Genomic DNA, 18831 nt, shown 5'->3' with positions numbered 1-18831 from the left:
TTTTTTCAAGGTTCAATGTTTTGATACATTTTGCCAAAAGTCTCATGGCTTTATCATGTATACATATAAGGTAAAAGCAAAGGTCAAAATCTAGAACGTCAAATTAAGTTATGACCTTGAGATCAGTTTCAAGGTCATAAACCAAGGACCTCAAATAAAAAGACCATAGGTGTTAATTATATTTCGTTCATGAGTTATATTAAAATACGCGTATTTTTAAATACAAGAGGGGAGAAAACTCCCTTTTACGTTCAACGTACCCTTGCAATCAAAATTTACATGTTACGACATGTCGCAACTAACAATTTAATAAAAATAATTTGTTGATATCTTATATTGTTTTAGGGAATAAGTGAAAATAAGCCAAATTCAAAAATTAGAATATGACCGTGACCTTTGACCTAATTTTCATTTTTTTGGACCAAGGACCTCAAATCAAAAGATCCTAGGTCTCTATCACTTATGGTTTACAAAATGGAAATGCATATCACTTATATCAAATACATAAGGGGAAATAACTCTCATATGGAGCGTTCATATTGCTTCGGTCAAAATATGACAAATCATGCGAAGGATATAACGAGCAATTTTATGAAATAAATTTGTCGTAATCTTTTACGGTTGCGAAGTAGTAGTGGGCACAAGGAAAACAGTGTTTGGGGAGATAACTCCTACAAAGAAAAGTATTCAGTTACACAGGATAAATTTCAAAAGCGCATAAACTGTTCGATATAATATACCAAATATCTAAGCGACATATTGCGAAACAAATGTTTATCGCAAGAACAAAATTTGGCGGAAGAAAAAAAAAATAATCAGAAGAAAAACAATAGGTCTTTCCACAGAAAAGTGGAAAGACCTAATTATGAACATTGGCATTCATATCACAACTTCTTTTTAATAAGGATGTACAGGTGTAGATTTTTGTCAATTACTGTTAACAACATTACCCAAGGAGTCAAAGATTTAGAAGGAAAGACTTACCGAACATTTTAAGGCGTCAATTACAAGAAGCTAAACCAAGATCAGACGATTCACTGGAAGAGTTTGCAGATAGAGGAATGAGCCACAGATGGATACCTGGAATCTCCAGATTATTGTTTTCAGATTGTAGCTGTAGACGCTTTTCTTAAAGGATGCGCCGAAAAACAAGCAGCATTAGTAGCTATGGATAAAAAAAAAAAACAAGTTCTTTAGATGAAGCCACTCAGTGTATGAAAAGTGCAATTACCAATCACAGGTTAATAATGGGAAGTAGAAAAACAACTGATATAAAGAGGGTAACATTTGAGGATCCTGCAGAAATAAAAGAGTCAGAGGCTGTTGTTAGGGCTATATGTAGGGAAAAGCCACAGTCAGAGTTATTCAAAATGGGCATCAGCGATAAGAAAAATGAAGACGACATACAAGACATACATTGTCACAGATACTAAACATTTTGAAAGGAAAAGATTAAAGATCTAGATCTCCAATAGCTTTCAGAAAAAGCTCACCTGCACCTAGTCCAGATAGGAAAAGATTAGAGAACAGTACCTGTTTTGCATGTGGGAATCTTGAATATTTTGCTGCATCCTGTTTTTAAAGAACTTTTGACAGAAGTAGGTCATCATCACCCAGAGTAAGAACCACGGATGGTCATTTAAACTACAACGGGTTGAAAATATAGGCCAATTTTCCACCGATTACGATTTCGAGAAACGGCCGCCTGAACCTGACGTTAAAAAGAAAGATAAGATACACACAAGATTTATGAAGTCACTTTATATGAGAAATAATTATCAAAAGTACCAGGATTTTAATTTTATACGCCAGACGCGCGTTTCGTCTACATAAGACTCATCAGTGACGCTCAGATCAAAATAGTAAAAAAAACAGTTCTAGAATTCGTCTGAAATTATTTAAATTTACCAATTAAGATAGGCAGTGTGACAGTTAATGCAATTATTGACACAGCAGCTTAAGTCTCAGTTTTGAATAGGACAGTTTTCGATAAAATGAATCCGAAACCAAGATTAACAGATTATGTTAATTTGAGAGGAATAACAAAAGACAGTCACATGCTGGCTAGGGTAGCGAATAATTTCCCTATAAAGATTGGAAAGACATTGTCTTATTGGAACATAGTTATTGCTGATATTCCAGATACAGTCCTTCTTGGAATAGATTTCCTTGAACATAACAGAGTTATAATTGACTTGCAGAAAAATTCAATACAGATTACCAATGAATTTTACCTCTGACATTGATTAAAGATAAGGAAAACACAGGAGTCACAATATACAGAATAAAGGTGACGGAGAAGGCCATTGTCCCTCCTCTGCATGAGATATGTACTAATTGGAAGTAATTCAGAACCTAAATCAGATTAAGTTATTCATCCTCAGAAAGATTTAAAAGGATTACTAGCACCACATATTGTATGTAATAAAACTTCTCCTATAGCGTTCCCGATAGCAAACATATTAGATTGTTGAAATACATGGAGAGATAGAGAGTACTTTAATGAGTTCACTGGATATGGTTGCAGGATATTGGCAGCTGGAGATAGCAGAGTAAGACAGATACAAGACTGCATTTATCACCAAATATGGTCTTTTTGAACATGTAAGACTGAGTTTTGGTCTATGTAAAAATCCAGCCACTTCCAGCCTAGTTATACAACTTGTCTTACAAGATATCACATGTGTTGAGTGTCTCGCTTACTTAGAAGATGTTAACATCTTAGGAAATGGTTTTGAGAATCATCTAGAAAATATCAAGAAAGTACTGAGAAGATTCCAACAATATAACTTGAAGCTTAAACCAAAGAAATGCCATTTTTTTCAAACAGAATTAATATTCCTGGGAAATTTAGTCAGTGTAGATGGTGTCTCTGTGAATCTAGAAAATATTCAAGCTGTTTCAAGTTGGCCTATCCCAAAGAACAAAAAAGAAGCTTGAGTCATTTATTGGATTTACAAATTATCATAGAAACCATATAAAACAATTTGCAGAGATGGCAGTTCCTTTACAATCGCTTACTGGATCGAAAGCAGAATATCAGTGGAATTCAGGACAACAGACAGCATTTGAAGACCTTAAGAAGGTAAGGTTTGCGTACACAGGGAGATAACTCGAATTCAAATAATTGAAAAAAGGAGGAACCCGCCATTTTGAATTGCTTTGATTAACCAATGTTCGATAACTACAATATTATGGAAAATAAAACAACACCTACCTCATAACCGTCGTTTTGATGTTATTTTATCAAATTTTGAATCGTACAAGTAACGTTACGAACTTCAGTTTGTTAGTTTTAATTTATATGACGTCTTTGTGCAAAAACAATTCATGAAGTTTCGCGGATTTTTCTTTAATTTCATAAATGTACATTTGTAAGCCCCCGCCGTAGCAAAGGGGGCATTGAGTTATATCCTTGTCTGTTTGTACGTTGATCCGAATGTACGTATCATAGTGTACGTCCGTTTTTACAAAATTAATTTGGTTTCAATTCTCTAACTTTAGTCTTCCTCAACCAATTGATATAAAACTTATGCACAATGCTTTTTGCCACAAAACCACAGAATAGATTTGAATTTTGATGTCGTCCCTTTTACAGTTCTAGATTTATTAATGGTCGGACAGGGGATACCGTTCTCCATTCTCCCGTCCCCTTTCTCTTGTCTCCCGCCATAAAACCCAAAAAAAACCGAATGAATGGGAAGCTGATTTCAATAGAAATCGGTATAATTTCTTGTGTTTTTATGGCTTGTCCCCGTCTTGTACTTTCACAAGATAGAAGTGTTGTTTATTTTATTTCAAGAACCCCGGTAACTTTTTCACTGACTGTTAAGCTGTCTTTTTATTGAATTTGTAAGTCTGATGCACGCCGTTTCCGAATTTTTATACAGTATAAATACAAATTATAGACACGCAGGATTGAATGAAAAACGGCACATTTTTGTGACACTTTTAGTCAATTTAGTTTAAAAATTTACATAATGCGCCATGTGTTTTAGAGGATGCATATATATATATTCTTAGATATTTTTATTGCATAATTTTTACAAATGACAGAATGTTGAACTTGGTCTTTTCCGCAAATACGCACACAACCCACACGTTTACGACATTCGAAATGTATTTTTATTTTTATTTTTATCAATCACTTTTACAACTGACGGAGTGTTCTAATAGTAATTTTTTATCGATGCATTAAGACACAACTATTGTATTGTGTCTTCCTGAACATGCCTGGAGTATTTGCCACTGGACATTTTACAACCTCTAATCAAACAAACTTCTATGCATATCAGTCAACTTTGAATCAATTTATCTAAAAACAAGGATGGTAATATGTGTCTCTACACACGGACTCACTATAAAATCCGGGAAATTGTTTGAGTCTTTCTCCTTATATAAGAGATCATAATAAAGTAGTGACGACGCTCGGAGTATTTTTATGAGTTTTTCGTTTCTGTTCTCCAACTTTAGTTTGATTTTACCAAATTTTATAACATTTATACGTAATGCTTTATAATGTTTCATGCTTATGTAAGAGGGGGCATCATCAGTGTCCCATTGACACATTGTAAATTTACTCAAAGCTCTAACGTATTATTTCTTTGTATAATGCATTATAATCGGAATAACATAACTGTGGTTGAAGAGTAGGCACAGTCAATTTTGATTTGACAGTCGCAGATTTCCGTTTTACTGTCAAACTGAATTTGCGAACATCAAATCGCCAATTGACGATGAGATTCCTCAACTTCAGTGCCGTAACTCCTGTGAACTGCATTGAACTGATTTTAATTTATTGAAATGTGGAAGATTTTCATATTACAGGTCTTCATAACTGCATTTCTTATTTTAAATATCAACAATACAATTACGGCTAGTCATTTGTATTCCAAAACCATCGTCTGTTTCGTCTTTCATCATGTATAAGGAGCATGTAGTTTGTTTGATTGGTCAAAGACCCCAAATCTGAACATCATGTGTAACAATTGGACAAATTATACCAGTTATCTTATATTTCTCCCGCAAGACTTTCTCCTGCTTAGTCATAAATGTTTAATCATATTTGAATAACATTTGTTGATGTCTAGATTTAAATGAATGGAATAAACACGGATGCTGTAAATGACTTTACAATAGTCAAAACTGATGTCTTTTCATCCAATTGCTGCATACAAACAATTTACCAAACATGGGGCAATGAAGCAATTTTCATTACTTTTAATGGCAATTTGAATGCTTTTCTAAGATTTAAAATATTACAGTTTGAAGCACTGAAATGTTTCTTCAAAATCAGAGTCTTGTACATGTAGTAATACACAAGTATGACCAAAGTTAAACACCTCCCTTCCGACTGATAGTTGTGGGCATAAAAGTGAAGAGACGACATCAAAAGTTTAATGTAGGATAAAAGAAAAAACTTAATTAACATCGTTTGTTCACTGACCCTCCCCTTCCCCTCATAACTTAATTTGGGAAAATTGATTAACCGATATGGCAATATGTAAAATCGATGTCAAATTAACAAAACTTGCAACAACTTTTACCCCCCCCCCCCCCCCCTCCATCAAAAAAAAACCTATTTGAATTAAGTTTTTTATCCTACATTGATCTTTTAATGTCATCCCTAAGTTAATCACTGTTTTCTCTCATTGATTATGGTCAATCCCAAAGTGTTACAAGACAAAATGATTCTTTATAAAAAGATGCTACTAAAGATGACTTTGTTCTTTGCAGATCAACAAAAAAAATATTTTTGTGTTTTACAGAAATGACAGATAAACCCATTTCCGTAAAAACGAGTTCGGGGACATACCAATTTTATTAGCACATTATAATGCAAATAGTTAATTCCTTAAGTTCACAGTTTTTTTACAAAAACGGTGGACCCGGAAAAGGGATATTTTGGGCTTTTTGTTGCCATGGCAACGGGTTTTTTTTAAACCCAAAAATTAAAAAAATCTTGTTTTTAGGAATTTTTTTATTATATTTTTAATTAAAATTTATTATAAATCAATGGACTACAATTATTTATACATGTTTTATTTAGTTTTATTTTTTTATAGTTACTCGCATACATTATTATTTCAGAAGAATTCAAATAAAATTTTCCCTAAAAATCGTAAACAATCAGAATTTTGAGCTTTTCACCTGGAAAAACGGGACGGGGGATGTTCGATTTTTTTTTCATTAAATGATTGGGTAGTCCTCCCTAAACAAAATGATGTATCATATTGATATAATATCACTAAGAAAAAAATCCGGGTTTCATGCAAACCTTACCTTAAGCTATCATTAATTTAAGCAGCTACATTGAGTTTTCCAAATCCAGATGATTTATTTATGTTAGATACGGACGCTTCTAATGTTTTTATTAGCGCAGAATTTACACAAAAACAAGATGATGGACAGAAAAAGATCACTATTTACGCTAGCAAAGTTTTGACTCCAGCTCAGAGAAAAAACAGTACCACAAGAAAGGAATTGTTAGCAATAGTGACATTTACAAAACTATTTAGACACTACCTTCTTGGACGATCATTTGTACTAAGAACGAATCACAGAAGTCTCACAGGGTTGCTTAATTTCAAAAATATAGATGGACTGTTGGCCCGATGGATCGACGAGTTATCTCAATATAACATCATTTTACAACATAGACCAGGAAAAAACATATAAATGCAGACGCCCTATCAAGAATACCTAATGAAACAGAGAACTGCTTCAACTACAAGGCTGGTATATATATTGATTCCATACCTTGTGGTGGATGCAATTTTTCTCGTCGTGCTCAACAACCATGGAAAACCTCTGAAGATGATATAGACAATAACAATCAAAACCAAGGTGTAATAAAGACTCATAAAACGTTAACCAAAGGACATTTACATGGATTTCATGTTTGGTAACAAACTTCAGGGCGATCAGTATTCTCGGGGACATTTTGTCCACCAGCAGAGATACCAACCCAGTGGGAAAACGACAATAACAAGCAAATCCAAGGAGTAAACAAAGACTCACACAACCAAAGGATAGTTACATATATTTCATGTTTGGTAACAAACTACTGGGCGATCAGCATCTTCGGGGACAAATTATCTGTGACACCATTGGCTGTACGTTGAGTTAATGCAGTACAAGACTCACCTGTATGGATAGCACAAATACCTAGAGAAGAAATAAAACAAGGCCAGTTACAGGATCCAGACACGTATTTACTGCTGACATGGTTACAAGAAAATTACTCGACTTCAAGAAATGAATTACAATTGTGTAGTCAAGCTGTTAATTTGTTTTGCAATGTCAGTCCCAAGATGGTATTTTATACTACTGGTGGGAAGATCCAATATTACCAAAATTGGTATTAGTGGCTGCATAAGTACTACATAGAGAATTTTTAGAGAATTATCATAGTCGTAAATTCAGGACATCTTGGACAGAATAAAACTCAGGCAAGACTTAAGAAACAAGAAGTTTGGTATCATATGAGAGAGGATTGGTTTGAATATAAAAAAAAAAAGAATATCAGACTACAAGCTGAACTCGGGTAGTAGTTATCAGGAGTACATATGGGTAGAGTTCACATGGATTTACTGGGACCACTTCCTGTAACCAAACAGAAAAACAAATATTTACTCATGATCGTAGATCAATTAACCAAGTAGTCAGAATGTTTTCCAATTCCTGGTCAAAGTGCAGAAATAGTTGCCAAAGCATTAGTTGATGATTTTATCTCCAGATTTGGGTGTCCTTTGGAAGTCCATACCGACCAAGTCAAGAATGTGAGTAGTAATATAATGTGGAACCTTTGTGAGCTATTAGAAATTTCTAAGAAAATAATCCCAGCCTACCACCCGGCTTTTAATGGACAGATAGAAAGGTATAATCGTACATTTTTCCAAATAATTAGATGATTGTTTTAGATAAGAAACAATGTGAATGGGATGTGCACCTGCAACAACAGGATTCACACCAAACGTTATGATGTTGGGACGTGAAGTTTTCCACCCGATAGATTTAATGTGAGGAACATCAAGAGATACTGCTTAAGATCCACCTCAGTATATTAAACAGTTAAAGGAAACATTATATCAAGTTAATGAATAGGCAAAAGTTAATTTACAGAGAACCAAAAAAAGACAAAAGAATGACTATGATTTAAAATCTAATCAACAGAAGTATGATATTGGTGATATAGTACTTAAAATAAACTCTGCTTCCAAAGTGGGTCAGACCCAGAAGTTTAAACAACTCTGGAAAGGACCTTATATAATCACAGAAGTAAAATCTCCAGTACTGTATAATATAAAAGATAAGAAAACAGAGTATGAGGTTCATCATGACCGACTTAAGATGTGTTACTTCACAGAACTTCCCATTTGGTTAAAAAGATTGAGGAACAATATCTTTTAAATGACACTAATAACAACGTAACAATAGAGAATGACGATTCAGAAGATTTGGATGATATCTATGATATTTCTGGACTATTTATTAACTCAGACCCGGTGTCGGATTCTCTGACATCGGAACCTAATGTTAATGTACAAATAATGTACAGAATATCAATCTGGAGTCGGATACTCTGACCCCAGAATAGAGACATAGACGCGTTATCCAGAAAAAAAGACGAATTATTAGACTGCTCTTCTGACCTGGATCATACGTTTATATATGATGTTGAAGAAAATAACACAGAAACATCTACTGTTAGTAGGGAAAGACGGAGACGTAAGTTACCAGCATATGATTGAGAGTTGAATAGATCATTCGCTGAAGTATATTGGTAATGTATATATGTATAATAATTGGTTCATGGTTTTTAATATTTTTTGTTTTCACTGAATTTTGGTATTCATTGACATCTCAGAAAAAGATGAAACAGAAGCCCAGAAGACTCGAGAAAAACATATTAATGGTGCAACTTTAGTAAAGAACGAGGTCGTAGCTGTCCTTTGTGTAAAGGTAAATTCACAAACCCTAGAAGGCAAACTCTTTGTTCACATTTACCATGGAATTTAGCTCCAAGTACAGCATGTTGGAGTTGCAAAATTCAGTTTGGACAAGCAAGGTTTGTACAAATACACATGAAAGAGGTACACTCCTCAGATGATGATGGCTGTAAGTACACAGACGAACAGTATGAACAGAAGTGGGTAGAGTTGGTAAATGGCTATTTAAAGCAAATATCAAACGCATTCGGATTTAAAGAAATTATACAAGCCTGTGATTATGTTAATCAGAACTGAAAATATAGAGATTCGTGTCACCAGTCCACCTTTTTTATGAAGACGTTTCTCACATCCTTTCATTCAACCGTATAAACCCTTTATAACCTGATACAGCCTACATGAAACCATACCGCAGCCGTCTCTCTATCCTCTCTTCTCCATTCGAAAGTACTTTCATTACTCACTTTGGATTCTGGTTACCTTAATATATCTACAGAACAACGTCTACAAATATACATACCTCCAGTTAAAATCAACTATGTGGATTCGCATTTTCATTTGAATAAAATAAGGGGGAGAGTCGGATCTTCTGACTTCTCACAATTTAACACTGATAAAGACCAGATAAAAATTGCCTTCAATTTGTAATTTCAAACTACTGTGTCCCTAAGAAATGGCCAAGCAGTTCTGAACGGGAAAAATCAGAGAAGATAAAAGGGTACGATTCACATTCGGCTTACATCCTAGAACAGTCAACCATGAACGCCCAAAGAACTCTGCAGATATGGCTAGAGGACTTAGAGGGATTGTTGGACTCCAAGAAAGTAGTTGCGGTAGGAGAATGTGGGTTAGACATAACTGACAGATCATCGTCAAAAGAATTTGAAAAACAAAAAAAAATCCCGAGAAAGCTGACAAGAATTGCAAAACAGAAAAGATAACCTGTGGTCATAAATTATCGGGGGAAAATGACACATCCAACGAATGCATCAGATGTCTCACACCAAACTTACCTGCAGACCATCATATCCACAGACACTGCTTCGATAGATCGTATGCGGAATATATCAAATGGGAAATTGCATTTCCAGAGGTAAAAATCGGAATATCCCCTTTCCTACTCCATGAGATAAATTACCACAAATTTAGGGAATTAGTATGCAAGATGGAACTAGGGGATCTGCTGTTGGAAACAGATGCACCGTACCCACCAGGAGCGGATGGAAGTACTGGTTCTCCATTGTTGGTGAAATATTTGGCTGAAAAGATAAACAACCTGCACAATGTCTCCACATAGGAGGTGGCCAGGATATCAACAGATAATGTCAGGAAGTTATAAAAAATAACAGACTGTTGAAAACATTACTTCATGTATAGGATAGGTTTGAATGTACAGGACATATTTTACTTTGATTGTTTGATAATTTTGTGTTGCGATATTTTTAATCTGTGGACATTGGTAAATAGTCTTTTGGGGGAATTATATGGAGATAATCACTCTTGCTGAAAACGGGAAGGAATGTTATTTTTATAAAGTTGGTATTTGGTCATACCGGAAACCGGTTTATACAGATCAGCTGATAGCGGGAACCTGACGATTTGAATGAGTTACTTGAAAACAACATCTGTATCTAGACGTATTCTTAGAACTAGAGACCTGATTTATAACCTAGTTGGTTAAATACTTCCGACTAAAACATAAAAGGTAACTCATATATTCACACATTCACACATATTCATTTATTCACCATTCGCCCATTTTCAACAATACGCTTGTTACACGTTCCACCTTTAAAAAAATATTTGATTTTTTTTACTTTTCTCTGTTGGTTACTATGGTTTTTTTATGGGTAACATGCCCCTATTAGCCCGTATGAACCCGTTTCAGCGCTCCATAGATACCCTGTTATTTATTCGTTACTTATTCGCTTATAATACGGCATTTAACGTTGTACCTTTGTTTTCGCGTCTCTGGTGGTAATTAAGGGTTCTTAAGGGTGAACAAAACCTATTACCAGAGATACGAATATACGGAATTAAAAAGGGGGAAAGATATTCAAAATCGAATGAGTAATGAAAAAGGAATAAGTAACGAATAAGGAATAAGTAAAGAATAGGAAGCAATAAGCAATAAATAACGAATAAGTTATCAAATAAGGAATAAGTAACGAATAAGGAATAAGTAACCGACTTGACGACCCTAAGATAGGAAATGAAATATCCTAGGGTGGTTAGATTTTATGAAAAACTGATGTATATTATGATTTGCTTTTCAAGAAACTTTCCAGCTCCAATATAGATATGAGAGGATGTGGTATGTGTGTTAATAAGACAACTCTCCGTCTAAGTTCATTCTTAGGAAGTACTGTGTAGAATCTACGTCATACAACAGCCATACGTTGTCTGTCGGCAAAGACACCAAACATTTTGTGAGTATTTGAAGTGTTATTCAAGAAAAAGAAGTATTATGAAAACAGCACGTTATATAAATTTCATGAGTCCGACCCGCTTTTTTTGTGGATCAATTTTACTTTCTCAATGAACGCTCAATGCAGAATATTTGAAAGGATTATGAAGAACCGAAAAACTTGAAGAGCTTCAATGTATATGACCAACGATAACCTTATCAAAGAGACAAATCCGTTTAAGGCCAACGTTACCTCATTGAGTTGAAAATAAACTCATCAGAGAAACCAGGATTATTTTTTTATTAACGCCAGACGCGCGTTTCGTCTACAAAAGACTCATTAGTGACGCTCGAATTCAAAAAAGTAAAAAGGGCCAAATTAAGTACGAAGTTGAAGAGCATTGAGGACCAATACGCGCGTTTCGTCTACAGGCTCCCGCATTTTGTCCCACGTTTTAGGAGGTTTGGGATCCCGCTAACCTGTTTAACCTTAACCTAACTTCTTTTTATAAGTCAAATATTTATAAACGTACAATTTCAGAAAGGATTGATATAAATCTTGTCAGTCTCGGACTATTGAGCTGATGATAACATCGAGGACTGATGTCAACCAGCAGAGATGTCGACCCATTGATGTTAATATGATATTAATTCATGCGTAAGAAGCGATATTTATTTTATTTTTTTAAATTATTTTCGGAATGTGCTTTATTTCTATTAATATCCATCTGATGAGTTAAGCCTTTTTCAACTTATTTTTATAGTTCGTTTATATGTTTTACTGTTACACTACTGTTCCATGTCCCAAGTCGGGAACCTGTAATTCAGTTGTTGACGTTGATTGATGTTTTACATACTTGTTTTTCGCTCATTTCGTGTATATTTGCCAATATTCATAATAATCGTATACATTTATTCAAATAAAAATTAGGTGTTTTGTTGCAAGAATGCTCTCGCTTACATGAATTTAGACAATAGGATGAAAATGAAATGACAACAGGTTTTTTTTATATACAGTGGAGATCACTTCTAACCTCTATTTAGAACTTTCAGAATATCTGTCATAGAACTGTTCTTACCTGTCCTAGAACAGTTCTACCTAGAACAGTTCTTCCTTAGAACTGTTCTTAGTAGAACTGTCAGAATCAGTTCTAGGTAGAACTGTCAGGATCAGTTCTAGGTTAGAACTGTCTAAATCAATTCTAGGTAGAACTATCCAAATCAGTTCTAACCGTAAAACTGTCAGCAGAACTGACTAAATCAGTCAGGACTGTAGAACAGTTCTAAATAACGTCACTTCAGTAAGGGCACTTTAGAATTTAGAAGAAATAAATCACTTCCAATTACTTTGCTATAAAATAATAGCAGATTTTCTATATTTTTTACTGATCAAACGTTACATGTACACATATCGAAGTGAATAGAAGGTTATCCCACTCATCGGAGAAATATTTTTATAAGATTGCATAGGAAACATAATTGTTTACGTTTCTTCGTTACCCGTTTTTAACAGTCTCTTCATAAATATAACTCTGCATTTAATTCATGGAATTTTAATCGTAATTTACCTTGTTTGCCTTGGATTTACATTCATTTAAAATTCTGTTTTGACAAATGTTCAAACGAAAATTGTACAGTGGATGAATTATGGGATGTTAATGAAAAAAGGGTTGTATTATAACGTAAAAAGCTATATACATTTGTACCATCTCGTCAATTTAGCCAGACTTTTCTATAACGATTATAAATGATATCTGGGAGTCTGGAACTCAGAAAAATATACTCATCTGGATATGAATGAAACATTTGCCCCTGGACGTTCGGCTACAAACAAAATCATGCATTATTCTTTGCCCTCTTCAAACAGTATATTATTTCAAAAAGAGAACTTCCCATACATGTACTTTTTATTTTAAAATAAATAGTCATGTGAGTGTTGGATGATGCCGTAAAATAGTTTTGTTTAAAAAAAAACATTACAAACCTGAGACTTCTATATAGTAGTCTCAGCACAAACTAACGGACTTAACAAGTCACTTTAGTGACGGTTCATTATTATGGATACAGAGAGGAAATAACGGCTCGCTTAATTTTTAGATATGGTATAAATACACTCTATCGCTATTTGTCTGCCATTACTGGATATCACACAGGTTCCCGTAAAAATTTGACGTCATAAAACAAAATATCTGACGCCACAATGGAAAAGTGATTGTTGTATGCTTCAAATGTTCAAGAGGCCGGGTCAGCCAGGATTAGCAATAAGGTGTATTGTGTTCCAAATTTGGTGTCATTTTTATCATACGATCCGTCCTGACATAGAAATATTATTGGTTTACAATGACTGAGGCCATATATATTTACATGATAAGTGTAAATAAGTTCAGTTTTGGTTGATGTGGTCAAATAATTTTGTTAAAACGACTCAGTCTGATACATGTATATCGAAACTTACAATTCAATATTTTGAATAAAAAGAGGACTTGCAGAAAATTGCTGGTACTCTAAATTGATGTGGATTTTTTTTGTAGCCAATGTGTTACAATATATTGCTGTCATTTGAATTATACAATCCATCGTGATATGCAACTATAAGTGATTTACTATGGGGCTATATATATATATATATACAACTCGTCTAAACATCAACCCAAAAATTTGCGAAAGCAAATTTACAGATCTAACATTGTTGGGTTGATGTTTAGACGAGTTGTATATACATTATGTACACAGCCATGTATCACCATCATTGATGGCGATCCGATGGATACATCTGTTGTAGGGTTGTCACTGACTCAGACGTACTTATATATATATATATATATATATTAAGATTTACATTATAAAGTGTAAATATGGTCAGTTTTGGTTGATGCTGTCACATATGGTCAGTTTTGGTTGATGCTGTCACATATGGTCAGTTTTGGTTGATGCTGTCAAATATGGTCAGTTTTCATGGTTTTGGTTGATGCGGACAAATAATTTTGTTATATCCATGAGTCAGTCTGAGATATCAAAACTACTGAAATAAGTTTACGATTCAAAATTTTGATTAAAAAGAGGACATGCTGGCACTATAAACTGATGCAAGCATAATTTTATTTTCCAATATTGCTTTCATTTATATTTAACAATCCATCCTGCTATAAAAATATAAGCTCGTGCAATATAAAATTCTACTCGGATCAATATTCCCCAATATTCATGCAATAACCCTATAATATAGATCATTTGTATTATCATGATTATACACTCCATCCTTACATAAAAATATTACAGATTTACTATGCGACTATAAGAGTTACATAAAAAAGAGCAAATATGGTCAGTTTTTGGTTGATGTGGTCAAATATGGTCAGTTTTGGTTGATTCAGTCAAAAGATTTTATTACACGACTCAGTCTGAAGTATAAAAACTACTGATATTTGTTTCTGATGCGATATTTTGAATAAAAATAGGAATTGCTCATTGGAGGATCAAGGGGAAGGGGTCCAGGGGTTTGAACCCCATTTTTTTAAACATCAATGCATTTGAATGGGAGCATATAGTTGCCCCCCCCCCCCCCCAGCCTTTTATAAATGGCTGGATTTGCCCCCTGCATGCTGGTACTATAAATTGATGCGAACAATTTTTTTTGCCAAAATTGTTGTAATTTGTATATTACAGTCCCTCTAGACCTAAAATTAAAACTGAAGTACTGTGCAGCTATATAGATTCGCAGAAAGAAAAAACAAATAATGGCAGTTTAGATTGATGCGGTCAAAAGATTTTTGTTAAACAGGTCGTCCGAGGTATGAACACTACTCGTAAACTGATATTATATTGGTTAATGAGGTCCGATAATTTTGTTATGTGATAACGAGCCATCCTGACTCCCGGAATAACAAATGTAAAACAATTCAAATAATAATGCCCCCCCCTAATAATAACGGCCTAATTTATGTACAGAAAATGAAAGAAAAACAAATAATTTATGTAACACATCAACAAAAGAAAATAACTAAATTACATGGTCCTGACTTGGAACAGGCACATACGTGCAGAATATGCCGGGGTTAACAGGTCAAACATGTTCTCTTGCCGATTATAAATCTGAAATAAAACCGGCAAAATAGCAAAACGTTTTATAATTCACTGGGGTAAAGCTGATGACCGTAACTGCATTCACGGTCATCCCAAGATGTCGGACGAAAAATTAGGTCAGTATTTTTATCGCCTGTTAAGGTGTTTCTACATCATTTTCTTTACAAATCATACATTGGTACGATGTAAATTTATAAAAGATTCACACAGAAGTCACAAATCTCTACCGAGGAACGTGTATAAAACGGGAAATTGGATTTGAAAAATTCGCTAAGATGACCGTAAATCATCTTTAAAATATTTTTAAGATGACCGTAACATATAATAAGGATGACCGTGATTGGTAAAATGATGACCGTAATTTCGAAAGGATGACCGTAATTTATAAAGGATGACCGTACCTTTCATAGTATAACCGTCATTTCTAAGAAATATCCGTATTTGCATTACCTTTGTTGTATCAAATAATTAATCGTGTTGGTGTAAGACGTATTTATAAGACAACATTAGTTTAAACAATATTTATTCAGATCATTCATCATGATACGATATTATACCGAGGCAATAATATTCAGGATTCAGAAACAAGCAATTTGCTTTTACAAATCTGTCTCCTTTACAAAAATAATACACTTATTGAACAATACATAAATATAAATACTGGCATGCTCTGTAATAAATATATGAATATGAAAAAGGTGAAAGAAGGAGAAGAAAAAATGTAATGATAAAAAAAACAAAAAAAACAAACAAACATGGATTGTTGTAATGAATACACCGTGAAATGCTTTGGTTCCTATTGAGTGATGAAGCATTAACATCAAGGGTTAAAACGTTTACTTTTAATAATATATTTCTGCACCAAACTAAATAAAAGACTATTTTGCTTATCTGAGAGTACCGTTGATCCAAAGAGCAAAGTTTTTGTGTTAACTTGGACAGGAAGAACTGAAACAGAATACAACAATTCTTGTCTTAAATTAGTATATATAGGACAAGATAACAGGAAGTGAGAATTTGTTTCTACATCACCACAACGACAATTTGGAGAGTCTACTAAGTTACGAAGGAAAAGTTGATTTCCTATATAATAATACGCTGGGATCTTACTATTTTGGGTACTAATTTGTTTTTTGAATAATGATAAAGATTCACATTTTCTTATGTTTAAGTTAAGAGTGTTCCATAGTTTTGTTGTTGCAGGGATGAAATATTCAGAATATAAACGGGTCCGTGTGTTGACTTGTGACATATTATTTCTCTGTCTTGTATTATGATCATGCCTACTGCCTACTGAATCAGGCAATAAGTCTTTTATTCTGTGATTGCGTCGTCTTTCAGATATTTTTTCCCATCGAGTTTCAAAATATAAATTGTTTATACTGGTAAGTTTAGTACCCCCCGTGACGATACGCACTGCGTCAAGCTGAATACTTTCAAGTTTAGCAATCCAATTCTGATTTTGAGAGTCCCAAACGATATCGGCATATTCAAGAATTGGGCAAACAAATGATATGTAAATTTTTTCAAGTCAAAATCTATCAAGAACATTTTTCATTTTTCTCATTATATTTATTCTTTTATAAGATTTAGAAACTATATATTCAATATGGTCGTTCCAGGATCCGTTGTTAGAAAAAAAGACACCTAGATGTTTTTTTTATACTTACTGTTTATAGCTCTTTGGTGTTCATATTTAATGGAGGATGAAAGGGTCTATTTTTTTTTTTGAAATTATCATACTTTCAGTTTTCTGGGCATTAAAATTAACAAGCCATTTGTTTTACCAACTATAAATCTTATCTAGATTGTCATTTACAATTTTAGCTGTTTCTATTGGATTGTCAACCATAATATATAATGAAGTGTCACCTGCGAATAGCTTAATTTGAGCTTGAATGTCTTCTACAATATCGTGTATAAATACAATGTATAAAAAAAAGGAGAGGGTCTAGAAAAGACCCTTGTGGGACGCCTGCATTTACAGGTAACCATTCGGAACTTGAACCGTTAATAACCACCCGCTGGACTCTATTTGTAAGATAATTTTTAAACCATCTTAGTAAAGAACCCGGTATGGCCGCTTGTCGAAGTTTAAATAGCAGTCCCTTATGCCAGACTCGATGAAACGCTTTACTTATATCACAGAATACTACCCTTATTTCTTTACCGCTATCTAAAGCCTTCCAAAATCATTCGAAATGTCAATTAATTGATTAACTGCTGAATCCCCCCGTGTAAAGCCCGACTGATTTTTCGTTAAAATATCATGGCGCATAAAGTGATTGTAAACATGTTTATATACACATCGTTCCATACACATTGATATTACACTCAACAAGGAAATAGGTCTATAGTGTTTAACATCATTCGGTCTATTAAAAATTTACTGCATTTACAGGTAACCATTCGGAACTTGAACCGTTAATAACCACCCGCTGGACTCTATTTGTAAGATAATTTTTAAACCATCTTAATTAGTAATCTTGTTGTTATAATCATCCTTCGATTTTCTTATTAAACTAGTAACTTCATTTCGTATTTTCTTAAATTTTGACCACTCTGATGGGTTATCATATTTTTTAGCCTTTCTGTGGATTCTATTTTTTTTCCTTATCTTTTTTTTTAACAACATTTGACTTGTTAGCCATGGAGGTTCATTTTTGCGAACCGTTATTATTTTATTTGGAATACATTTTTCAGCAGCTTCTATGATAGTTTTTGTTATTTCGGTTGTAAATTATTCAACGTTATTTAAGTTAATTACGGAATCCCAATTTCTTTCAGATAAAATGTTACGATATCTGTCATAGTCTCCTCGATCATATAGCCAAATTTTCCGCTTAAAAAGTTTTTTGACGACATTTTGGAAAGTTCAAAAGACTAATTACAGGACAGTGAGAACGTATTTGGTCTAGTAAAGGTGGCCCGACTCCACAGTAATTTATTATATGAGCATCATTTGTTATAAAAAGGTCTAACAATGATGACGACGATTCAGTAAAATGAGTAGGTTCATCTATCATTTGAGTAAGACTAAATTGGCTTAACAAAGGTTTAATTTTTGAAGACAACATTATCCTGAAGGTAGACAAAAATAAGACGTGCTTCAAATACATGGTTCGTCATATGTAGCATCCAACTACAAACCAAATAGTTAAAAAGAACTAACCGTTCCTCTATTGCGACAAACTCAACAAAAAACAATGCATACAAATATGGATATTTCTTTCAATTGACGGTCATCCTTTTAAATTTAGTCATTCTTTATAAATTACGGTCATCCTTAACAATTTACGGTCATCTTTTAACCAATTACGGTCTTGTTATGAATTGCTAATCCTGTTACGGTCATCTCTATTACGATTTACGGTCATCTTCGCGTATTTT

Source organism: Mytilus trossulus, chromosome 8, assembly GCF_036588685.1.
Source record: "Mytilus trossulus isolate FHL-02 chromosome 8, PNRI_Mtr1.1.1.hap1, whole genome shotgun sequence".
NCBI lineage: Eukaryota > Metazoa > Mollusca > Bivalvia > Mytilida > Mytilidae > Mytilus > Mytilus trossulus.
Note: the sequence above shows the minus strand (reverse complement) of the source record.